Below are 27,329 nucleotides of genomic sequence, written 5' to 3' on the forward strand. Positions count from 1 at the left end.
TTTACCTCACTTCCTGTTCTGTCTGAATGTGGAGAAATGTCTTAAACGGGAACAAATACCGTAATTCAAATAATTTACGTCAGTAGTTGTGAGCTGACTGGGTGCATACTTATTCAGGGTGAGTCATTTAAAGCATCTTTAACCACTTCTGGACCGGTAGATTTTCCCCCTTAATGACCAGGCCAATTTTTGCGATTCAGCACTGCATTATTTTAACGGACAATTGCGCTGTTGTGCGACGCTGTACCCAAATAAAATGAATGTTCCCAGACATTGGTATTTGATCACCTTTGCGATTTTAATTTTTGCGCTGTAAACAAAAAAAAAAAAGAGCAACAATTCTGAAAAAAAAAACAATATTTTTCACTTTCTGCTATACAGTGTAACATTCTCAATAAAAAAAAAAAAAACTAAAAAAATCTATTTTTTTCATCATTTTAGGGCAATTTGTATTCTGCTACATATTTTTGGTAAAAATAATATCCCAATAAGCGTATTTTGATTTGTTTGCGCAAAAGTCATTGTGTGTACAAACTAGAGAAAAGATTTGACATTTTTATTTTATTTTTTTACTAGTAATGGCGGCAATCAGAGATTTTTAGGGGGACTGCGACATTGCGGTGGACAGATCGGATACCTAACTGAAATTTTTGACACTTTTGGGGGGACCAGTGACATCACTACAGTAATCAGTGCTAAAAAATATTCACTGTTACTGTAATAATGACACTGGCAGGGAAGGGGTTAACCCAGGCGTGATCAAAGGGTTAAATGTGAGTCTAGGGGAGTGTTTTCTAACTGTGAGGGGATGGGCTTGTGAAATCAACATAGAGACCTGTGTTCCTAAACTGGAGGAACACAGGAGCTCTGTATTGATTCCTGAGAGAACAACGATCTGCTGTGTATACAACAGCAGGCCGCCGTTATGTCTTCACATGGAGCGATCGTGGCCGTTGGCAATGTGGATCAACTTCCCCACTGGCGAGTGGGCGCGCGTGCGCCCCCAGGATCGCTCCCGTGGCGATTTGCTGGAACCTGCCGCCGTATAACTGTGGTGGCTGGTCGGCAAGTGGTTAAGCAAAGGGTCAACATGACCACACTGTTCCTCCATACATACAGTCAGGTCCATAAATATTGGGACATCGACACAATTCTAATCTCTTCTTGGCTCTATACACCACCACAAAGGATTTGAAATGAAGTACAAATTGTTGTAATTCCTACACCGTTCACCTGATTTGAATGTAAATACCCTCAAATTGAAGCTGAAAGTCTGCAGTTAAAGCAAATCTTGTTTGTTTCATTTCAAATCCATTGTGGTGCTGAATAGAGCCAAAAAGGTTAGAATTGTGTAGATGTCCCAATATTTATGGACCTGACTTATGTAGCACTGTCTCCATAGGGCTTGCTGTGTGTTGACTTCTTAGGCCCCCCTCTGATTACCTGCAGACAGTTGCTAGTGGGGGGGGGGGGGGGTTTACACCTCCCTCTGATTACCTGCAGACAGTTGCTGGGGGATTTTTCACACATCCATCCTTACTCCCACTTGCTCGTTACTCAATAAACAGTCCAGGGTATTTGGGTTTTTTATATTTATTTTGGAACTTGGGTGGGGAAGGGAATAGTGGGATACCCCCATTGAACTATTCACAGTAGATAAGGACAACTCATACAGATTACTTGTGGAAGCAGACACACTGTTTTTACCATACTGCCACTTGTATGGAAGAACTAAGTCTTCTAGTTGAAGGGACGGCCTTCACAATACAGGCCCCATGACAAAGATCTGCACTCACAGTAGGCAGAATCAGATCCTCTCCAGTCTCTCCCATCCAGTCAGCTCTGCAGGACCTCTGGGTTCAGCTTCTCTATGACTTTCGGTCCTTCAGGTTAACTACCCAAGGCCGCATGGCAACTTCTACAGAGGAGGGGCAGCTGCCCCCTCTCCCATGGACCTTGCTCTCCAGCAGAAGACCCCGAGCACACATGCCCCTGTCATTTATACAGTCACCCAGCATGCAATGAGGCACTTTCCTCTGCCATTAGCCAGGGCTGTAACAATGCCTATGCCCCTACTTGTCAGCTTTCCTCCTACTGTCCAATATGCCCTATTGGACCAGTGTAAAACATTCAGACAAGCTGAGCTGCACCTCAGTACCATGAGCAGACCCTATCAATAGATCCTGCTCCCTGGTAAGCAGAGAGGACTCTAAATTTACCTGGCAATCTTTCTGGTAAGCAGAAAGACCCAAAAACTATACTCTCTTCTAGCACCTACCTAGGGGGGTGCTACACATACATACATTTGAGATGCATCAGGATTTTGAGACATTTTTTCTAGTTAGCTTAGTAGTCTGTTACTTCACATGGAATGCACGGTGTCAGTTTTGCATTCGGAAAAAAAGTCCTTCCTGTCAAGATGGGGGTGCACAACATTCTGGGTGAGGTTGGGAAGATTCGGGGCCTTGAGGAGGACAGGTGGCGGCCGGGAGCCTGGACAAAGGCATGGAGGAATGTTAGGTCCTCGTAGCTGCTGTCTGTCAGTCTCTGGGTGTGCGACTTTTCTTTCTGTCCTTTGACATCCTCAGATTTTTGGAAAAATGCTGCTTGCATGGGATAAATGAGTAAGCGTTTCTTAGCCTGAGGGGGTGTTTAGGTGGCTTTGTAGAGTTGAATCCTGATAATAATAATATGAAAATGTGTCTTGGTTTGTATATTTAGTTTTCTTTGTTTATTTTTCTGGCAAAAAAGCTATTTTCTGTTTCTATGCTGATGTAAGCTTTTTTTGTTTATATACAGTGGGTACGAAAAGTATTCAGACCCCCTTAAATTTTTCCCTCTTTGTTATATTGCAGCCATTTGCTAAAATCATTTAGGTTCATTCTTCTTCCTCATGAATGTACACATAGCACCCCATACTGACAGAAAAACACAGAATTGTTGACATTGTTGCAGATTTATTAAAAAAGAAAAACTGAAATATCACATGGTCCTAAGTATTCAGACCCTTTGCTCAGTATTTAGTAGAAGCCCACTTTTGATCTAATACAGCCAGGAGTCTTTTTGGGAAAGATGCAACAAGTCTTTCACGCCTGGATTTGGGGATCCTCTGCCATTCCTCCTTGCAGATCCTCTCCAGTTCTGTCAGGTTGGATGGTAAACGTTGGTGGACAGCCATTTTTAGGTCTCTCCAGAGATGCTCAATTGGGTTAAAGTCAGGGCTCTGGCTGGGCCATTCAAGAACAGTCACGGAGTTGTTGTGAAGCCACTCCTTCGTTATTTTAGCTGTGTGCTTAGGGTCATTGTCTTGTTGGAAGGTAAACCTTCGGCCCAGTCTGAGGTCCAGAGCACTCTGGAGAAGGTTTTTGTCCAGGATATCCCTGTACTTGGCCGCATTCATCTTTCCCTCGATTGCAACCAGTCTACCTGTCCCTGCAGCTGAAAAACACCCCCACAGCATGATGCTGCCACCACCATGCTTCACTGTTGGGACTGTATTGGACAGGTGATGAGCAGTGCCTGGTTTTCTCCACACATACCGCTTAGAATTAAGGCCAAAATGTTCTATTTTGGTCTCATCAGACCAGAGAATCTTATTTCTCACCATCTTGGAGTCCTTCAGGTGTTTTTTAGCAAACTCTATGCGGGCTTTCATGTGTCTTACACTGAGGAGAGACTTCCGTCGGGCCACTCTGCCATAAAGCCCCGACTGGTGGAGGGCTGCAGTGATGGTTGACTTTCTACAACTTTCTCCCATCTCCTGACTGCATCTCTGGAGCTCAGCCACAGTGATCTTTGGGTTCTTCTTTACCTCTCTCACCAAGGCTCTTCTCCCCCGATAGCTCAGTTTGGCCGGACGGCCAGCTCTAGGAAGGGTTCTGGTCATCCCAAACGTCTTCCATTTGAGGATTATGGAGGCCACTGTGCTCTTAGGAACCTTAAGTGCAGCAGAAATCTTTTTGTAACCTTGGCCAGATCTGTGCCTTGCCACAATTCTGTCTCTGAGCTCTTCAGGCAGTTCCTTTGACCTCATGATTCTCATTTGCTCTGACATGCATTGTGATCTGGAAGGTCTTGTATAGACAGGTGTGTGGCTTTCCTAATCAGGTCCAATCAGTATAATCAAACACAGCTGGACTCAAATGAAGGTGTAGAACCATCTCAAGGATGATCAGAAGAAATGGAAACCACCTGAGTTAAATATATGAGTGTCACAGCAAAGGGTCTGAATACTTAGGACCATGTGATATTTCAGTTTTTCTTTTTTAATAAATCTGCAACAATGTCAACAATTCTGTGTTTTTCTGTCAGTATGGGGTGCTATGTGTACATTCATGAGGAAGAAGAATGAACTTAAATGATTTTAGCAAATGGCTGCAATATAACAGAGTGAAAAATTTAAGGGGGTCTGAATACTTTTCGTACCCACTGTATATATTTATTTATTTTTTCATATATGTAACTATGTTTTATTATGTATATAAGATTTTAATAAACAAAAATGTACACATGCCGTATTTATCGGCGTATAACCCACACTTTTTCCTCCTAAAAATGGAGGGCAAAGCTGCAGTGCGTGTTATACTCCGATATCTAAAAAAAAAAAAAAAAAAAAACCTCAGGCAGTGCCAAGAGGCAGAGAGGGGCGGGCCTGGCTGAGGAGAAGGAAGGATGAGCAGTTGCTGTCATAGGAAGTCCCGCCTCCTATGATAGACGGGAGAGTGGCTGGGACGTGTGACATCTATCATAGGTGCCGGGACTTCAGATGGCAGTGGCCGCTCGTCCTCCCTTCTCCTCGACCCTGCCCACCCCTACTCTGTGTAATGGCGCTGGCGAGGCTGCAATATAGGATACTGCGCTGGCGAGGCTGCAATAATGACACTGTGCTGGCGAGGCTGCAATAATGACACTGCGCTGGCGAGGCTGCAATAATGACACTGCGCTGGCGAAGCTGCAATAATGACCCTGCGCTGGCGAAGCTGCAATAATGACACTGCGCTGGCGAGGCTGCAATAATGACACTGCGCTGGCGAAGCTGCAATAATGACACTGCGCTGGCGAGGCTGCAATAATGACACTGTGCTGGCGAGGCTGCAATAATGACACTGCGCTGGCGAGGCTGCAATAATGACACTGCGCTGGCAAAGCTGCAATAATGACACTGCGCTGGCGAGGCTGCAATAACTGACACTGGGCTGGCGGGGCTGCATTCATGGGCACTGGTGAGGCTGGATTGCTGGACACTGCATTGATGAGGCTGCATTGCTGGACACTGCATTGATGAGGCTGCATTCATGGGCACTGGTGAGTTCAAAGCAGTTTATTTCAAATTTTAACTTTTTTTCCTGAAATTTCCCTCCTAAAATTGAGGTAAATACCCCTACCCTCCATGTTATGGAGAATAGGAAAGGGGAAAGTGTTTGTAGCCCTGTCCTAGGGTGACCATGCTTCCCCTCTGTAGGGTACAGTACAGTGAGTGAGCTATTCCTGAGAACTATAGAACACCCCTCCTCCATGCTATAAGGAATATTAGAGGGAAAGGTCCTGTCTTAGGGTGACCACCCTGGTCCCTCATACATACAGTACATTGAGAGGCCTATTTGTAAGGACTGCAGAATCCCTGCAATCCCATGTAATGGAGAATTTCTATCCTATGCTGACACTCTGCTTTTCCATAGATACAGTACAGTGAGTGAGTGTTGTCACACTAGGACAGGAAATGTGTTGTGCTAGGCTCACATTACTGTGACATGCATTCTGCTTGTAGGCAGCTTATTAATTTCAATGGGCTGCCCTACCCGCAGAAACACAGGGCAGGGAAAAAAGTCCCCAACCTTTTCTTTTAAATCGCACTTCACTGAGCTGCATGGTGCTACAGTACCGTGCACATTGGCGCGTGCAAAATTTGGATGCCGTGGTTGCCAATGCGTAAAAGTGCCAATAACAATTATTGGCGCCCTAGTAAATCTACTAAAGTGTAGAGCGTTTCTCTGCAGGTTAGGAACGCATGTGTGCAAATGCAACCTGCAAATATGTGAATTTAGCCTTATTGGCAGAATTTTAAACTGAAAATTGGGGAAAAGCCTGAAAAAATAACTATTCAAACCATTACAATTAAGGATGATTAAAGTGGTTGTAAAGAATTTTTTTTTTCACATGAAATACCAAACATGTCATACTTAAATGCTGTGTGCAATGGCATTCGCACAGAGCAGACCCGATCTTCCACTTCTGGGATCCCCTGCTGGCACTCTCCATGCCACTGGCTCCTGCTGCTGCCTCTGTGTCCTTTGAGAACAGGGAGAGAGGAGGAAGTCGTTGCAGATGGGCACAGTGCTGAATCAAGTGAGGACTGAGAGAAATATGTTAGGGGGGATGAATTAAACTACTGGGACACTTTTTATCCTAAAGCGGTTGTAAAGTCACTTTTTTTTTTCCCCTAAAATAAAACACATCCTATACTTGCTCTGTGCAATGGTATTGCACAGAGCAGCCCTGGACCTCCTCTTCTGGGCTCTCCTGTTGGAACTCTAGGAGTCTCCTCCTCTCCATGTGCCACCATAGGAAACTGCTCCCTATGGTGACACATGTGTGGGTTTGCTTCTGTGCCTGGCTGAGTGTATCCACTGACAAACGCCATGCCCCCACTCTACATAGGATTTGACTTACAGTAGCGGGACCTAATGGTTCCCGCTGCTCTCAGCTAGGTCTGTGAGAGAGCAGAGAGCTGCTGCAGATGGGCACAGCACTAGATCGATACAAGACTCGAGTAAATATTGAGCGGGAGAGAACCAGCTGCTGAAATGTTTTTTTTTTTTTTATGTTTACTTTAAAGCGGAGATCCAATCAAAAGAGGAAGTTCTGCTTTAAGGCCTCCTCCCTCGCCTGTTTGTAAAATGGCACTTTTGGGGATGGGAGGAGAGCAGGTACCTGATTTTGACAGGTACCCGCTACCACATCCACTTGGACCACCTAGGGCTGCAATCCGAAGCGGAAGTTCTCCTGTCCCCCTCCCTCCCCTGCTTCCTCTCTGCAGTCTTCTGGGACACGTAACCGGTCCCAGAAGACTGTGGGAACATTCGCAATGTGCATCGCGGCTCGTACATGCGCAATGGGCACCCGACTGTGAAGCCGCAAGCTATCACAGCTGGGTGCCCACAGTTAAGATGCTGGGGACAGACGACAGGAGGTGAAACGGCTCGGGTGAGTGGGACAGGTGAGTGGCTGTTTTTTAAGTGTCGGTTCACATATATGCGATGACAGACACCGCATGTGATTCGGAGCGCACTGCTCTGCAAGTCACATGCGATGTCTTTGTGAAGCGAATTCAGACATACAGATTGTATGGCTGAATTCTCTTCGCATTCGGACACAACTCACACAGGACCCTTTTCAGGGTCTGCACCTGAATCAGATCGCATGGGTGTTCCCACCTATGAGATCCGATTCATGTCCAAACTGACAGTTTGCACTGCGATATACGAACTGATCTGGGGGTGTCATTTGTTTTGAATCCCCCAGCAATTTGCATATGGCAGCGTGAACTGCCTGCAAGTTGAATGCGATGCAGGAACCCGCAGTGGATTTGCAGGGTTCCCGCATCGCATATGTGTGAACCGGGACTAAAAGTCAGCAGCTACAGTTTTTGTAGCTGCTAACTTTTAATTTTTTACACAGGAGTTGCATTAGGTAGAAAACCTTATGACTTTGGGACCACTTTAATGCAGGGAATGTATTAGGCTGGATACACACTATACGATTTTCTTTCCATTTTTTTTTCCTTTAGATTTACCAAAACCATATAATACGAGGTCAGACCTAAACACTTTCAATTTATATGCAATCAGGCAGACCCTTCCACTACATTTTTGAAGGAAATCTAAAGGAAATCTAACAACAAAAGTTGCATAGTGTGTATTAGGGATCGACCAATTATTGTCAAAGCCGATATATCGAGGGCCAATCTGCACTTTCTCAAGAATCTCGGAATTGGCCCCTGAGGGTACCGATATTGCCGATATTTCGGTAAAGTGCTTGTACTGGAGTGATGCCTGCAGCTAGAGACATCACCCTGGTGTTGGCGTCCATAGCCGACGGTCGGCTGTCTTGTAATGACAACTGATGCGGCTGAGAAGCTGCTCAGCTACAAAGAGTGGGAGGGGACGCCCCCCTTCTGCGGAAGACCCGGGCATTCTACCTGCACGGTCACCAAAGACCCGATCAAAGCCGCATTCGGCTCTGATTGGGTCTTCGTGTAAAAACCTGGAAGTGATGTCATGACATCACTTCCGGGTACTCTGCGCCAAATTAAAAAAAAATGACAGCATTCAAAACAGCCAAACTTAGCATTTTGAAAGCTTTTAAATGCAGAGGAGGGGTTTGGGATCTTTTAGACCCCCAGATCCCTCCACAAGTGTACCTGTGTAAAAAAAAAATAAAAAAAATTTTTTTTAAATGTCCGAAAATATTGGCCGCTACCGATATGCAATGACCAAAATATCGGTATCGGCAATAAAAAACGATATTGGTCGATCACTAGTGTGTATCCAGCTTTAACAAGTTTTGTCTTTAGAACCACTTTAAGCTGCACTTCATTAAACTTTTTTCTTGGTTCTAGATACATTTGTAGGTTCGGTTCACAGTGTTTTACCGTGCTGGCTGGTGTCAGTGTCATCTGTGGTAGGAAGTGGTGCAATGCATGTTTTTAGCACATTGCACATTTTTTTTACTTTTAATTGCCACATAGTGACACTTCATTCATGTTGCTGCACAGCAGCAGGTGCATTGCGGTAACATCCAATGCCCTGCGGAAAACATAATGTGAACGGGGCACATGGAAAACAATTGTTTTTTATGTGCCGTAGTAGTGCCCTGTGCAGGAAAAACCCACATAATGTGAAGAAGCCCGAAGAGTCTGTTCTTAGGGCTCAGGAAACAGGTTCTGCAGAGCTGTTTGCCAGACACCATGACATAGCATAACTGAAGCATCTCTCAGCAAGAAATGGTGGTATTTTCCACATTGTTTATAATTTGTGGATTAGCAGATGGCTGTAGGATTATATTTACTGACAACATTGCAATGCATGTGACACATCCTCGATGCATGTGAAATATGACTTGAAGCCAGTTCCTGATCGGTCGTCTTCACACGTAACATACCAGAAATGTAATGCTCGGTCACTCTGGTAGACGCTCTTGAAGTTTCAAAATAGGAACTAGTATAAGTTCAGGAAGTGATGTGCAGTGCAGCAGATATAGACAAGGCTGCTCTCCCTGCAAGGTACGGTACCTGGCTATTGTGCTACAGCTTTAATGTCTTATGTGATTGCTGGATTTATTTCAGGCTGTATATTTACAAGAACTTGTTCTCTGTATTCAGTAGATTTGATTGTAGTATATTCTGAGAAGATGCCTTTTATGTAGAGCTACATCTAGGCAGCTCATTTGCAAGTCCGTGTTGAAAGTTTAACTACCTCTTGTCTAAAGACTTGTCTGTTATTCGACTTTGTAGCTGCGTATCATCAAGGCAGTGATGGGTTTTGGGAGAAGTTTATCTTTAAATGCCAAAAATGTTCATGTTTACCCTAAGGTTCTTGCTATTTTAATAGTTACTTGGACAGTGAGGATTTGGTAAGTTGTGTTTGTAGATAAAAATGTTCGTTCACCCAAAACTCATAGCTCAGTCTTCAACCTGCGATAACCTACAGCACCTTACACCAATCAGCTAAAACTTTATGACCACTGACAGGTTACATGAATAACATGGATTAGATAATCAATGTATAACAATATAATATTGAATATTATATTATGCAGCAAGTAGACATGTTGTCTCTGAAGTTTGTGTTGAAAGCAGAAAAATGGGCATCACAGTTTTTTTGTGTATTGGGCTGTGTAGTCACAAACCAGTAAGGGTACCCATGCTGACCTATGCCCACAGCCAAAAATGCCTACAATGGGCACGTCGGCATCAGAACTGGACCACGGAGCAATGGAAAAAGGTGAAAGACAACAACAAAAGAAGGGCGCACCGACCTTGTGCATTACCACTGAAAAGGTTTATTGCAATCCAAAGACAATGTACATTATACTCACAAACAAGTGATGATAGCGCACATAAAACATAATGGAACCGGTCATCTCCAAAATAACCAGGAAACCCCTGTACTGGACGACGTGCTGGTGTAAGCAACTGTCTGGCTGGGCTAAAACCCATGCAATGGAAGAAGGTGGCCTGGTCTAATTAATTACGGTTTCTTTTATATGATGTGGATGGCTGGGTGCGCGTGCGTTGCTTACCTGGGGAAGAGATGCCACCAGGATACAGTATGGGCAATATTCTGTTAGGAAACCTTGGTTCCTGCCATTCTTGTGAACCTTACTTGCCATCTACCACCTACCTAAACATTGTTACTGACCAAGTACACCCCTTCATGGAAACTGTATTCTCTGATGGCAGTGTCCTCTTTCAAAAAAATATTTCACCCTTCCACACTGCAAAAATGGTTCAAGAGTGGTTTGAGGAACAGAACAACGAGTTCAAGGTGTTGACTTGGTCCAAATTCTCCAAATCTCAAGCCAATCGAGCATCTGTGGGATGTGCTGGAAAAACAAGTCCAATCCATAAAAGCCCCACCTTGCAACTTACAGGACTTAAAGGATCCGCTACTGACAGCTTGGTGCAGATATCACAGCTTACCTTCAGAGATCTAGTGGCATCCATGCCTTCACTGGTCAGGGCTGTTTTGTCAGAAAAATGGGGACCTGCTCAATAATAGGTGGGTGGTCATAAAGTTATGGCTGACTAGCTCTCAGAGAATACGGGGGCAAAATCCCTTAATGCTGAACTCTGGGCAAAGTGAAAATCCTTCTCTGTAGTGAGGCTGCCCCCCTGCACTGCAAGGGTTGGGATCTAGAGTACCAGGTAAAGCTGTTTGAATCACCTGATCTTACACTCCTGCACTCTCCTCCACGCTGCAAGGCTGGTCCCTGCAGCTTCTTCTCCCCCCTCTATGATCTGGCATTTAAGGCCCCTGACATCTTAAAGACTGATGTAGGGCATTGGACATCAGGATGCTGGGGAACAGTTCAATGCTATAGCATAGGGGAGCGCTGTCTACCAGGGGATAAGGAAGGCCCATTCATGTCTATTGGGAGTCAGCAGCTGCAGGAACACAGCCGCTGGTCCCAATTTGACAGCTATGTGGGTCTGCCTGAATGGGACTGCCTGCATGCGGAGGAACAAAACACCTGTGCAAGCAAAAACGACCCTTCGCAAGGGTGTACAGATCAGTATGCTCACGTAAATGAGGCCAAGCCCTTGGGGGCCAAAATGCTGCAGGCTCTCCCCTGCCAGCAAGGAAGTGACACAGAAGGTGCCCTAATTCATTCATTTTATGTTACAGGGAGTACAGCAGAAGGGGTGAGACACCTACCATTTTACTTTTTTTTTAAAGGATACTGTCATGAGAGGATTGTGGAGGCTGGCTAAATCCTCCTTTTGAAATGCTAGTTCTCTGGCTGTCACTTTGCTGCTTCGGTTTCAGTGCTGCCTGAGTAGCTGACCTGGAACAAGTATAGATATTAGGAGGTTTGACGCTTGTTTATAGCATGTTTATTCAAGGCCAGTGATTTAGAACACACCGGCTACGGGCATTCGTAAAGAGGACCTGCAGTGACAACCCTCATACTTCTCTCCTGACATAGTCACTTTAATAATTGCAGATTGCAGTGTGTTTGGGGGGGGGGGGGGGGGTTGAGGGCTGGGAACACCCTCAACATTGCTTTGTAATATTCTCAGTATGTAGGTGTATATGGGAGGAGGACTGAGAACTTTGGGGGATCTCGTCTCTGGAGTCTGGGATTTAAGGCTATGTTTACACTTTGTAAAGAACATGCGCAAAATTGGGTGCTTTCCTGACATACACAGTAACGCTCTGCCCTTTTAACAGATGTGCAACAGTACCATTAATTCTTAATGGCACCCCAACACATCGGCTGACATGTGCTTCTGAATACATAGTGCCGCACCACCATGCATTTCGGTACGGCACAATTTTACAAAAGGGCCAGGGACCACTTTTGCACGTAGGGTGGCCCATTGTGTGAACAAAGCCTAAAGATAACCACTGGATGATTCAGCCTATTTACTATTTCAAGATCAAGGTGGGCTTACTTTTTGTGTACCTGTCATGGTCCGTTTGTCATGGTGACAACTTGCAATGATGCTGTTCAGGAAGCCTACATAAAGAAAATGTTACAAAGTTAATGTTGCAATGGATAATTTGGCTGAGGTACGTAATCCAATCCCTGCTTTTAACAGGCAATTGCTTGATTGCTCAGACCGAACAAGATTAGAAAACCAAGATAGCGGAAAACAAACCTAGAGGGTCTGTAGAGTATAAAGATTGCCTGAAGCTACACAGATGACTTTCATGGCTATGGGACGCACACGTGATGGCTGCACTTGTTTCCCTTTCTGATGAATGGCGCTGGCACTGTATGCTAGTACCATGAATCTCCTCTTCCTCCACTTTCTTTCTACTGAATCTTCTAAACTGAATGCTTGTGACAGCGCCCATGGCTAGAGTATCAGGGGATGATCAGGCGTTGCATGTACTTTTAACTACCCTTGTAAGCATAACCATCCTCCCTACCACCCACTATCCTCCCTCTTTGTGCTTGGCCGATACGGGCACCTGTCGATCGTTGCGACGCAGGGGGATGGGACCGACGGCAATATAAAAAATGTAAATAAACCAAATGACATGATACAGTGTAATCCGTTAGGATCACAACTTTGTATCATGCCATTTCACCACAGGTTTGCACCTGGTGACTTTTCCTGTGCCCTGCCTGTGCTTTTCCAGTTCTTTGTGCCTGTAAAGTAGAGAACGACCATGGCGTCCAAAAAGTGTTCTTTTTGCACAAAAATGCTTCTAGACTAACTGGAAAACAGCGACAGCACAACGGAGTTACTTGAAGAACTGAGCGATAGCGATTCGTGGGAAAATTCGTCATCAGGTACAGAAAATGACAACGGCGACGATTCTCATGTCTCTTTCTGGCACATAGCTCCGTTGGAAATTTTGAAGAAATATTTGATATACTTCCCAAATTCCACAAGCTATGTTCCAGAAAGAGACATCAGAATCGTCGCTGTCGTCACTTTCCGCACCTGATGACGAATTTTCCCACGAATTGCTATCGCTCAGTTCTTCAAGTAACTCAGTTTCGCTGTCGCATTTTTCCAGTTCATCTAAAAGCGCTTTTGCGCAAAAAGAACACTTTTTGGACGCCATGGTCGTTTAAAATTTTCCAGGCACAAAGCACTGGAAAAGCACAGGCAGGGCACTGGAAAAGTCACCAGGTGCAATCTTGTGGTGAAATGGCATGATACAGTGTAATCCGTTAGGATCACAGCTTTGCATCATGTCAATTATTGTATTTACAATTTTGAATTTGCCGCCGGTTCCACCCCCCTGCATCGCAACGCTCCCAGGGAAGGGAACCGGAAGGCAAGTGCAGGTATCTGCAGAGCACAGAGCGGGGAGAGAGTGTGAGGATGCCTGCAGGATGGCGGGGGATTGCAGGGAAGATGAGTGTGATTCTGGGGTAATCCCGAGTGTGGCTCGGGGTTACCACTTTTGGTACTGAAAATTAACCCCGAGCCACACTCGGGAAAAACGCCAGGGAGGTTAAGGTAGATATTAAGGCAAAAAACACATTTCCTATTTTATTTTCGATATAGTAAGTAGCTCAGGGACCGGACTCAGGAGGGCAATAAATTACAATGGCTGTACACACGAAATTGACTCTCAGTCCAGTTCACACATATGCGATGCGGGAACCCTGCAAATCCACTGCGGGTTCCCGGATCGCACTTGACTCACAGGCAGTTCACACTACCATATGCGAATCGCTGGGGGTGTCAATATAAAGTTAATGACAACCCCAGATCAGTTTGCATATCGCAGTGTGAACGATCAGTTCAGACATGAATTGGATCGCATAGGTGTGATCTGATTCTGGTGCGGACCCAAAAAAGGGTCCTGTGCGAGTTGTGTCCACATGCGATGCAAATTCAGCCATACAATCTGTATTCGCATTTGCATCGCACAGACATTGCATGTAATTTGCAGAGCAGTGTGCTCCGAATCACATGCAATGTCTGTCATCGCATATATGTGAACCGGCTCTCACAGTGACACCGACAGCAGTCTGCAGCAGCACAGATCACGGACATGGCATGTCCCCTCCCGAGTAACAGTGACAGTCTCTCTCCATGCCAGGTGGTCCCTTCCCTCCACCCCTTTCCAAACAACACTGACAGTCTTGCTCCTGACTTGCTTTGCTCCCGTCCCGCAGCTCCAGCCACTCCACTCTGCTCCCTTGCACCATGACATGACATGCTCAGGCACTGCCTCTGTTAGACCAGCCTCCCCGTTGGCGCTGCCCGAACACACTGTGGTAGACATTAGGATGGTCTCGGCCGGCTCCGGACCGGAACTTAACATGCGCTGTTCAAGCTGAGCGTCATAGCCATATTTTTTACTGGCAACTTTTTCCTGTCACTGGCATTCAGTGCTGTTATTTTTATTGACTGCCAGTAAAAATCCGGTTGGCAACACTTGGACAGACGCAGGTTATCTAGTGTCTGGTTATCAGGCACTTAGGTCCTTGTCCTAGCAACTAGTCCTACCTTCTATAGCACCATAGGCGGAAAGGAACAGATCAGCAACCCTGTAATGTGGGTTCTCCACTGGTGATGGCTTTACTGTTTTTGCAAAGAAAGTGGGTTCATTTTCGCCATTTCTTATAGGGGAGACCGGCAGTGAAGACTTGCTGCTTCACAACCGGCTCCCTACTGTGCATGCGCGACCCGTGCTGAGCTTTGTGAATGGCCCGGTGACGGGGGAAGGAGGAGGAGGGGGGACAAACTTCCGGGTGATTTGGAAGTCAGCTGGAAGTGGGAGGGGGTACCTGTCAAAACCAGGTACCCACCAGGGCCATCTTACCGAATTGGCACGCTGGGCAGTTGCCCATGGGCCCCACTTGCTCGGGAGGCCCCACAGGCTCAGCGACCCAGCCCCAGCCAAGCATTTGTCCCGATTCCCGTGTGCATCCCGCCGCCTTACTTAGCAGGTGGCAAGCGACTGTTGGCCCTGCGCTGCTGTCAGGCCACTTGGGCCATGAAGGGGGAGCCCACAACTGCAGGAATGTCTGTCCGCCTCCACGGGAACAGGCACACACATGACAGTCGAATGTGACTCCCGTCCGTGTGTGTGTTCCCCGGACCCAGCCCCTGAACTTGGAAACTGTCATTAGCCTGGCACTGCTGTACCAATAAACATCGCCTTATCGTTATTTGCATTTTTATTCTCATGGGTGATGTGTAGGCAGGGCCCCAGTGCACTGCATTGCTCAGGGCCCTTTAATGCTCTGAGGATGGCACTGGTACCCGCTCTCCCCCCTGCCCCCCCCCCAGAAGGCAGTGAAGGGGGGAGGAGGGAAACAAGTAGAACTTCCCCTTTTGGGTGGTTCTCTGGTTTAAATGCTTAAAAAATGTAACATGTCCATTTTTTTTTTTTAACTGTACTTACCGGCATAGATGAGATCCAGCCACATAGGAATGAATGGGATTTCTTCTTGAAATGCATTCTTGTATCTTACTTTATGTTCACGTGGAACAATTTGGTCAGTTTTCAGCACAGCTTTTTATATATATATGTATGTATGTGTGTGTGTGTGTATATATAGATATATATATATATATATATATATATATATACATACACACACACACATTTCTCTGTATACTGTTTAGTTCTTTTCTGTTAAACCGATTGGTGAAAGTTCTGTCACTTTGACTTCCTTCTTCCGTACAGCAGTTGGTAGTTTTATTACTTACTACTTCCACTTTTTGGCATCCAGTAACGAGAAGGAGAGCATTACTTATGTTAGACTGTTAACCACTTTACTAGAGCATTTTGCTGTCTTACGTCTGGGCCACTTTTTGCGATTCAGCGCTGTGCGACTTTAACTGACAATTGCGCGGTCGTGCGACGCCGTACCCAAACTAAATTGACGTCCTTTTTTTCCCACAAACAGAGCTTTCTTTTGGTGGTATTTGATCACCTGTGCGATTTTTACTTTTTGCGCTATAAACAAAAAAAGAGCGTTTATTTTGAAAAAACAATATTTTTAACATTTTTTTATATGAAATTCCCCCCAAAAAAGATGTAAAAACCAATTTTTTTTTAAATTTTTGGCCAATTTGTTTTTTGCTACCCATGTTTGGTAAAAAAAATCACAATAAGCGTATTTTGATTGGTTTGCGCAAAAGTTATTGCGTTTACTAACAAAGGGAAAGATTTATGTCATTTTTGGTGTTTTTTTTTTTTAACGAGTAATGGCGGCGATCTGCGATTTTTTTTTTTTTGCGGGACTGTGACATTGTGGCGGACAGATCGGACCCTTGACTGACATTTTTGACACTTTTGGGGGTACCAGTGACATTACTGCAGTAATCAGTGCTATAAATATGCACTGTTACTGTAAAAATGACACTGGCAGGGAAGGGGTTAATTTTATTGGAGAGGGAGGGGTTAATGTATGCCTGGTGCTTACTGACGTGTGTGGGGGGAGGTGACTGTGTGAGACAGGGACAGATCGGATGTTCAGCTATGCTGAACACTCCGATCTGTCACTCCCTGTCACTGAGGAGATCCGCCCGCTTGTGTTTACACAGGCGGGCGGATCTCCACACTAGATCCCCAACGATCGGGGCAGAGCAGCGGCGATCGCCGCTGCTCCTCCCCTGGCCCGACTCCCGCTGTGAATGAAAACAGCGGGAGCGCGCCTCCGGCGGCGCGCGAGCACCGCCTACAGGGGAGGAGTCTGGCGACGTAGGTCTACGTCGTCAGACGGGATCGTGCCACTTTGCCGCAGTACTATTCCAGTACTCAGTGGTAAAGTGGTTAATAAAGCCAAGTCATCTCAGACTGATCTGTACTTTTTCATACCCTGGAAATAAGGGCACAAACTTCTGGAGCTCTCAGAGTTCTCGTGACCATCTTAACCCAACATTGCACTGTAGGCAAATTAAAACACTTGAGTAAAATGACATTTTGTAGCATTAAAGTCCTGTTAATCCCTCTGTTTTTTGGTACTTTCAGCAGCTGATTTGATGTCCTAGCAAGCATACAACTTCTTTATCTTTTGTTCTTGCCTATATTCCAGCACAGGTTCCATGACTGCTGCCCCAGTTTTCCAGTTTCCGGGTGGCTCCATAGGAAGCTGCAAGGGAAAGGAGCCGTGCATGCAGGGACTAGAGTTAGATCTCCTTACACTGTGTGCATCAGTAGAAACACAAAGCCAGTAGCCCTGAATGCCCAGGCTCTTCCCTGCTCCTCCCTTTTCTTAGCTAACTCTCTGTCTGGAGACTGCACTATCCATGCTTTCCTGTGAATACCAGAAGTTCAGGGAAGCAGCACTGAGAAAGTAGGAGCCAGCAGCATTGAAAGTTGTAAATAGCGAATGTTGAGGTAGACATTTTAACAAATATTTTCCTAGGGAATGTTTTTATTTTCTCTTTATTTTAAGAGGATCTTCAGGCTGTAAGAAGAAAAAATAGGTCAACAGCTACAAATACAATAGCTCTCCTTACCGACCAATCTGCGACCAACCGAATTGACCTGTCCAACAGTACGTGTTAAAAACAGGGGTTTAGTTGCACACATTTGCAAATACATGCATACTGTTGGACAGGTCAATTCAGTTGGTCGCAGATTGGTCGGTAAGGAGAGCTTGGAAATCTTTTTGTCTTGTTATATGCATTGCCCTTCCAATGCTCCTTGCTGCAGAGACCAGTTACAGGTGTGGACAGTAACCAGTTGTTTTTGTTACAAATACAATAGCTGCTGACTTTTCTTGAAAGAACACTTGCCTGTCCAAGGATCCAGCACCATCCGCACCCAAGACAGTTCTTCACCAGTCTTCAGGTCCCCAGCGCTGCCATCAGGGCAGGCCTTACCATTGGTCCTGCTGGGTCTATTGGATCCAGGCGGCACTTTTAAAGGGGCAGCAATTTGATGCCCAAGATTTCTTTTCCAGCAGTTTTGTGTGTTTTCATTTTGCAGCGTATTATGAGAAATGTCCCCATCTCATAATGCCGCCCGTAGTGCAAACTGATGAGTATGAGGAGGCGGGGCATCTCCTCCTGGGAACATCTCTCTCATGTTTAGGGTGTGTGCAATGACGTCAGACATCAGTGCACTCCATCTCACGCAGGGCAGGCTGGATCTTCTAGGGCGGAGGCCGCGGCAGACACAGGAGTGACAGGAGGACTGAGGACAGACAGTGGGTGTTTGGTGGACTGGTCTGGTGGTGAGTTATGGAAGAAAACAGTATACATTGGGTACGGAAATTATTCAGACCCCCTTAAATTTTTCACTCTTTGTTATATTGCAGCCATTTGCTAAAATCATTTAAGTTCATTCTTCTTCCTCATGAATGTACACATAGCACCCCATACTGACAGAAAAACACAGAATTGTTGACATTGTTGCAGATTTATTAAAAAAGAAAAACTGAAATATCACATGGTCCTAAGTATTCAGACCCTTTGCTGTGACATTCATATATTTAACTCAGGTGCTTTCCATTTCTTCTGATCATCCTTGAGATGGTTCTACGCCTTCATTTGAGTCCAGCTGTGTTTGAATATACTGATTGGACTTGATTAGGAAAGCCACACACCTGTCTATATAAGACCTTCCAGATCACAATGCATGTCAGAGCAAATGAGAATCATGAGGTCAAAGGAACTGCCTGAAGAGCTCAGAGACAGAATTGTGGCAAGGCACAGATCTGGCCAAGGTTACAAAAAGATTTTTGCTGCACTTAAGGTTCCTAAGAGCACAGTGGCCTCCATAATCCTCAAATGGAAGACGTTTGGGACGACCAGAACCCTTCCTAGAGCTGGCCGTCCGGTCAAACTGAGCTATCGGGGGAGAAGAGCCTTGGTGAGAGAGGTAAAGAAGAACCCAAAGATCACTGTGGCTGAGCTCCAGAGATGCAGTCAGGAGATGGGAGAAAGTTGTAGAAAGTCAACCATCACTGCAGCCCTCCACCAGTCGGGGCTTTATGGCAGAGTGGCCCGACGGAAGCCTCTCCTCAGTGTAAGACACATGAAAGCCCGCATGGAGTTTGCTAAAAAAACACCTGAAGGACTCCAAGATGGTGAGAAATAATATTCTCTGGTCTGATGAGACCAAAATAGAACTTTTTGGCCTTAATTCTAAGCGGTATGTGTGGAGAAAACCAGGCACTGCTCATCACCTGTCCAATACAGTCCCAACAGTGAAGCATGGTGGTGGCAGCATCATGCTGTGGGGGTGTTTTTCAGCTGCAGGGACAGGACGACTGGTTGCAATCGAGGGAAAGATGAATGTGGCCAAGTACAGGGATATCCTGGACAAAAACCTTCTCCAGAGTGCTCTGGACCTCAGACTGGGCCGAAGGTTTACCTTCCAACAAGACAATGACCCTAAGCACACAGCTAAAATAACGAAGGAGTGGCTTCACAACAACTCCGTGACTGTTCTTGAATGGCCCAGCCAGAGCCCTGACTTAAACCCAATTGAGCATCTCTGGAGAGACCTAAAAATGGCTGTCCACCAACGTTTACCATCCAACCTGACAGAACCGGAGAGGATCTGCAAGGAGGAATGGCAGAGGATCCCCAAATCCAGGTGTGAAAGACTTGTTGCATCTTTCCCAAAAAGACTCCTGGCTGTATTAGATCAAAAGGGGGCTTCTACTAAATACTGAGCAAAGGGTCTGAATACTTAGGACCATGTGATATTTCAGTTTTTCTTTTTTAATAAATCTGCAACAATGTCAACAATTCTGTGTTTTTCTGTCAGTATGGGGTGCTATGTGTACATTCATGAGGAAGAAGAATGAACTTAAATGATTTTAGCAAATGGCTGCAATATAACAAAGAGTGAAAAATTTAAGGGGGCCTGAATACTTTCCGTACCCACTGTATATAATATTTTCTAAATTATATATTAATAAGTTATTACTGTTTTTTTTTTCTTTTTTTGTACCTATACCCCACAAAGCAGCCCCTTACCCCACCACAAAGCAGCCCCTGAACCCCCCCCCTTCAAAAAAAAAAAGCTGCCCCTTACCCCCCCCCCCAGTGCAGCCCCTTAAAACTTTTGCATATATGTGCTGTTGCATCTGACTTCCTGATAAATGTAATATATGATATAAAATAATGGATGTGGTGCCCTTTTGGTGGGCTTGATTTTTTGGTGGAGAGGTCAGCATTTCATTCTTGGACCCAGGCAGCAAAATGTCTTGAGCCAGGCCTAGCTGGCATGTACATAATCCTAAGGGAAGCTGGTTGTGACTCCTTGCAGTTTCACAGCCGGCTTTCCATTGCGCAAAAATATGCGTGAGCCCCGCTGCGCTTTGTGAATGGTGCCACAGCCACAAAACCAGGTACAAAAAAAATTGTTATATAACCGCCGTACCTGTAGCCGAGCCAGCCTGCCGCAGTATATCTGCAAAGGGCGGTCGGCAAGTGGTTAATTTTCACTAATTGTTTTGAATGTAGGTTCTGTAGAATTCAATGACATGCTTTTTTTTTCTTCAGTTTTAATTTAAATATGCCTATTTATGTGCAAAACCACTCTAGTCTTTATACATGAGTGTAATTTTCCAAAAAATGACAAGGGCTCAATGTGATGTGAAAAGATACACAGCAGTCTCCCGACCCCTCTCCAAGTGCCATTGATTTTATTTGCTCCTTGGTGCACATAGCTCCTCACCATTGGAGGTGTTGTCTCCGATTACCACCCTAGATGTGTCATTAATTACCATCTGATACATGTTCTAGATGTGGGTGGATGTTCCTTATAGCAGGCTGGCTTTCATTTGAACATTGACAAATACGTGACTAATTATTTTCCTTCCCTATTTTTTCTTCTACATGGTATTCTGCCATCACTGAGGTTTGAGAATTTAGACACTTGTACCTGAGATGTAGAGCCACTGATTAGTGCTAAAAAACAAATGTACTTCCAAGGTCTTCGATGCCCCCACTCTGGATGAAGGAGCACAGGGGGTCACCCTTGGACAGCAGCATTGTCAGTCTGGAGGGAGGGGAGGGTTAGATGGACTAACAGAAAAAGATGCACTAACAAACTAAAGTCAAACTCCAGGTAACACTTTTTAAGCAGTTACAGCACAGTTTTGTTTCTTTTGGGATAAAGGTTTTACATAAAACCTGATCATTGTAAGCAACCATGCCAGTGGTAAATGATTTGTGTCAACACTCTAGGGCCACTTCCACATGGGGGGCTCTGTTGGAGTCCATCTGCTCAGCTGATCCCTGCTGAGCAGGTGGATGGCTTTTGCGGAACGGAAATAGACACAGCCCACTCTCCTCTATATGGAAGGTCAGATGTAAACAGACCACCTTCCCATTTACACCCGACAGCCATCCGATCCAATCTGCCAGATAGATGAGGAATGGATCCCCATCCGGATAAGATCAGATGTTGGCGAGTGTAAACTGACACATGTCCGCATTACACCTGCTGCTCCATAGAGGAGACTGGAGGGTCCGATCGGGTCCGCACGTGTGAAAGGGCCCTAAATGTTACATCTGCAGGACAGCTTGTTTTGTTGAAAAGCAACAGACTTAAGGCCCGTACACACGTGCAGATTGTCGGCCGAAAAGATTCGGCCGACGACCGATCGGCCGATTTTCGGCTTGTTAGTATGATGCTTCTGACAGCCGACAGCGCACTTTCGGCCGAACAGAATCTGTCGTGCAAGCATTAAAATTTTTGTATGCCGACACCAGAACAGCCGATTGTTCGCCAGTCAGTACAGATTTCGGCCGACAGACAGCAGATTTGCAAGACTGGGCATGCTCAGAAAAGAAAAAAACACAGGGAAAGTTAACCATCACATGACATCACTTCTGCAGTCGGCGGACAAAATTTGTGTGCAGTCTTTTGCACTTTTCAGCGGACACGACAGCCCGGGGACAAAAGACGGCCGATCGTTCGGCCGACGATCGGTACGTGTGTACGGGGCTTAACTGGCCAGATCACCAGGTAAAAAAAAAAAAGAAAGAAAGCCTAAAAAGGAAAACGAATGCAGCCACTGTCTCTAAGTATAGGTAAGCTGCAATATAATAAATGTTTGCTGTAGGGTTTAATATTGCTTTAAAGCTGACGTTAAGGTATGGTCATTTTAACATACTGTAATTACATTGGTCCGGTTTGGACCAATGTAAGTATGTACTGTATCTGCCATGACTGTAGGATCCCTGTGGAGTCTGGAAATCCCTGTAGTAAGCACTGCTGCTACAGAGTCTGCTGCTAGCTTCCGGGTCGCATGCTGAGCGGTTGCCCTGCTGCTTGCTGAACACAGGAGGTTGCTAGCTTGGCAAGGGCGCCATTCAGAGAACACTTCTTATTTTCTCAATGAATGCAAAGTGTTCTCTGATTGGATGAGGTGGAGATTTTTATGTCAACACCTCACCTCTCCACCTCATCCAATCAGAGAACACGTTGTATTCTGTGAGACAGTGCAAAGTGTTCCCTGAATGGTGCCTGTGCTGATCTAGCAACCTCCTGTGCTCACAATGCAGAAGGGCAGCCGACCAGCATGGGTACTTGAAGCTAGTGGAGATCACTAGAGTAGGGGTGCCTAGTACAGTGATTTCCAGCTTACATGGGGATCCCGCAGATATGGTGCATACATACCTTCATTGGTCCAAGCTGGACCAATGTAACTACGGAACAACTGTCATATTTAAACTTTAGCTTTCAACAAACAGGCTGCAGAACGAGAGTTTCGGAAAGATACATTCGGAGCACACTCTAGTGACAATGCTGCTCTGAATTCAGAAGCAGTGCAGCAGTATTTTCACCCCATCACAGGAAGCTAAATGAGGTGGATTTAACTGGCAGAATTAGCAGGTATTTGGAGACTTTGCTGAGGGACTAAGAAAACAGTTAGTGGAGATGAACTAATTAGGTGCTGCAGCACCTTCTCTCGCTTCTCCGCCTTTTGGCTAAGATCAAGCGTAGTATCTGTTCTTATCAGTGTTGGAATGGAACCTGAAGGTTAGTATCGGTGGTGGCCTAAGTTAACCGGGGCGCTCTGGGCGTAACTGGAGGACCGGAGTAGGCCAAACCAGAGAAAGCCGGATGGTTCCAATGCCTTCCTGATTTGAATGGGTCCGCCCCTACCAGTTTGAAGGGAGCGAGAAAACTGGATTGGTTCCGTGGCCAGTTAGTACTGCTCCTGGATGTGATAGGTAAGGAACGGCGGTGGCGGTGGGGGAGCCTTTCCTCCTGGGTTGAATCTGGCCTTGCAAAAGGCTTGTCCCCAGTTGAAGGTAGGTTCTCCCTAAGCTATCCAAAGTTCTGATGCCTCCTGGTAGGATAGGGCTACACTCGGTCTGGCCTTTGGGCCGGGGTAGAGAAAGCCCGTAGTGTATGTGCCCCTGGGGTGGCAGCCCAGGGGTGCCTTAATTCTCACTGGTGAGGGGCAGCTCGCCTTGAGTTTTTCGGCACCATGGTCACTGCACCTACACACTTTTTTAAGCACCTGCCTCTTGGGCAAGGCCTTTTGGCTTCGACCAGAGGAATTTTTATTCCGGCCGGAAGGCCTGCCTTTGTTTTTCACTTGGGCACTAATTCACCTCTCCACTTCCCCTCCCCCACCTTTGTGTTTGTGTGTGCTTTTTCTTTGTAGTTTGTCACTTTTCTATCACCTTTTTTTCACCTGCACGACTTGTAGGGTGTGGGTCCTCGGGCCCTGCCTTGAGTCTTGGGAGGGGGTGGATATGGCCTTTTGGCTTGGTCTGCCCTCTCTCATGGGGTCTCCCTTCAGGGGAGCCCCACTTAGTACTCGGTGGGGGCTGTTTCGGCAGTCCCCCTGAAGAACGGGGTCAGTCTGGTTTCGGCCAGACAGACCATGAGTACCTTAAATCCCTGTCAGGAGTCTTGCGCCCCGGGGGATCGAGGTTCGGGTCCTACCTCTTCGGAGGGAAGACCATTTGTTCGCACACCCTGTGCACTTTTTGTGTTCCTCACGTTGTGTGTGTGCACTTTTTTATGCACCGGGTGAAGTCTTTTGAGTGTGTTTCACACGCTACGGGCTTAAAAAAAAAAAAAAAAAATAGGTGCTGCAGCACATATATTTTTAATGGGAGGCCATAGTTCTACTTTAAAAAGTAGCATTTGCATTAGTAGCTTGAGGGCAATTCTTTTATGACTAGGGTAATGTATGAGAGGCATTCAAGTCAAACTGAGACTTTTCATTTTACAGGTATGTAGCACTACCCCCGTAGGGGCTGCTGAGTATCGATCTAACGTGAGCCTCCCTTGGATTATCCTGTTGTCAGATATCGGGTATTTTCACACACTGTCAGGTGCTCACACACTCTTTTGCTTTTTGTCTCCAATGACCAGTCTAGGGGATTTGTTTCTGGTGTTTTATTTGGAGAAATTGGCTAGGAGAAGGGATTTGTGGGATACTTCATATTCAACTATGTACAGATGAGGACTACTCTCACTTGGCCTAACTTAGTGGAACTGAATAGCAGATCTTCTGCTGAACCATACAGCACTTGCATGGGAAGAATAAGTATTTTGCTTGTGTTAGCAGCAGACTCTGAACTCTGTATCTTCAGGACACTAACCAGTGTCCCCTTGTGCTTACACCAAGCCTTCTGACTTTCTAGCACCAGGAGGGGGGATTTTAACAGCAATAGTCTCTAGGATCCCTGTGGGAAGCCTGTACTCACAATGCCCTGATTGCAGGTCACCTTCCTTCGAGATACCAGACGAGATGCATGGACATCCTCCCTCAGTCAGCCCTCAAGAGTCCCTGGGTTTCAGCATCTGTTTCTGGCCCTCAGGTCGACCACCTGAGGCCGCATGGCAGCCTTTGCTGGGGAGAGACAGCAGCCCCCTCCCCACCTGGACTCCGCTCTTCAGCCGAAGACCAGGAACCCCATGTGCACCTCAGATATAAGTACAGTCACCCAGCATGCATCGGGGCACCTCCCATGCCTATTGGCCAGGGCTGTACACATATCTCCTGCTCTCATCTGTATGGTTTCCTCCCACTGTGCAATACACTGTATCACTATTAGTGTGTAGTGACTACAGCGCTGCCCTAATAAAGTGCATTCAAATAATGAGCAAAACATTCATATATTGTGATAGAAAATAAACATTTGGTAAAGTGCTCAAGATAAAGTGCTAGCAGTGTTAAAAAGTGCTAGTAATAAAAGTGCTGAGTGCAGTATCAAATCAAATTGTCCATAAACATGAAAAAAGTCCATAAACTTTAGGTGAGTCTTGCTGCAATGTGAATCCAAAGTGGTGTGTTCCCCTCCTATGTGCCCCCTCTCACCAGCTGTATGTATAAAACAGGCTTTGATTATATATGCTCCTTCCTCTACTCCTTCCACGTATTGGTGTTTGGCTGTTAGTGGTATTGTCTTGTACCTGGATGTCCTTGAACCGGAAGGTTCCTTGTTTCGTAGCTTGCAGCCTTCGGACCTGTTGTGCCACAGAGAAGCTCTGGAGTTTGTCAGTGATTTTTCGAGCCTGATGCTTAGCTTGGACTCACTAGCCCCACCTGCTGTCAGTTGCGAACGATGTGCAATTTACCCAGCTGTGAACAATGTGCAACTTGACCAGCATTTAAATAGCAGCACTTCCTGTTGCTGAGTGCCCGTTTGTTTGGAATATCTTCCTTGGTGTACTGCTTGCTCTTTGATAAGACTTTCGCGTATGAACTTTTGCCTGTATTCTTGACCCCTCTTCAACCTGCCGAATCTGTACTTCACCGCCAGCTTGTGTATGACTTCTGCCTGCCTGACCATTCTTTGGATTACGTTTGGATACCGCTTTGCCCGATCTGTTGCCGGCCTGATCTCTGACTACATTTTCGCCTGAATCCTCAGCACTCAAACTCCACTTCGGACTTTACCTAACAGGTATCCAATTCAGGCATATGACCGTATAATCACTCCTTATCACCACCTCTTCTCCTCCATTTCACTCTCCAAATGTGAACCAGCGTAGGTATCACCATAAAAAGGATGGGAGAACATTCATAGTGTAAAACTGTTAACTTTTATTAAAGAATAAAACGCAATTGCACTTACATAAAAATGATCACTAAAAGCAGAAGAAAATCCAAAAACTTTCTCGGCGTGTTCTCATGTGGCAGATACTAGTCACTGACCGGCCGCGCTTGACATGTTTCGCCCCTCCCACTGGGCGTCTTCAGAAGCTCTGAAGACACCCAGTGGGACGGGGTGAAACATGTCAAAGGCGGGTGGTCAGTGACTAGTATCTGCTCTGAAGACGCCCTGTGGGGGGGGGGGTGAAACATGTCAAGTGCGGCCAGTCAGTGACTAATATCTGCCACGTGAGAACACGCTGAGACAGCTTTTGGATTTACTTCTGCTTTTTATTGATCGTTTTTATGTAAGTGCAATTGCATTTTATTCTTTAATAAAAGTCAACAGTTTTACACTGTGAATGTTCTCCCGTCCTATTCATGGTGGTGATACTTATACTGGTTCACATTTGGAGAGTGAAATGGAGGAGAGGAGGTGTGGTGATAAGGAGTGATTATACGGTCATATGCCTGATTTTGATACCACTAACAGTCAAACACCAATACGTGGAAGGAGCATATATAATCAAAGCCTGTTTTATACATACAGCTGGTAAGTGGGGGCACATAGGAGGGGAGCATGCCACTTTAGATTCACATTGCAGCAAGACTCACCTAAAGTTTGTGGTTATTTTTCATGTTTATGGACTATTTGACTTGATATAGGCACTCAACACTTTTATTACTAGCACTTTTTAACACCGTTGGCACTTTATGTTTAGCACTTTACTAAATGTTTATTTTGTATCGCAATACATTAATGTTTTGCTCATAATTTGAATGCACTTTATTAGGGCACCACCGTAATCACTACTAGATTAGGTTTTTACCATCAACACAGCAACAGCCTGATTAATTAATTACTTACCCAAAAGGATTCACAAACCTTGGCGCAGGGTCCACACCCATTAATTACTGTATCGCTATTGAATCATGGTGAAACATCAAGCCAGGATGAGCAGCATCAGAGCACACTGGGCTGGTTCTTTCCAACAATTACAGCTCTCTGTTAAACAGACAGCTCCTAGATTTACCTGGCTTTCTTCCTGTAAAGCAGAGAAACCAAAAACTATAGACACCTTCACTAGCACCTA

The 27,329-nt window shown here is 45.6% G+C and overlaps 1 protein-coding gene across 1 annotated transcript in view; it reads left to right on the top strand.

Annotated features, from left to right (window-relative positions):
- The window catches only part of FGD3 (FYVE, RhoGEF and PH domain containing 3), a 429,081-nt gene that overhangs the window by 200,430 nt on the left and 201,322 nt on the right, over positions 1 to 27,329 (top strand). The window lies entirely within an intron of this gene.

This window comes from Pelophylax lessonae (assembly GCF_965119305.1).
Source record: "Pelophylax lessonae genome assembly, chromosome: 8".
NCBI lineage: Eukaryota > Metazoa > Chordata > Amphibia > Anura > Ranidae > Pelophylax > Pelophylax lessonae.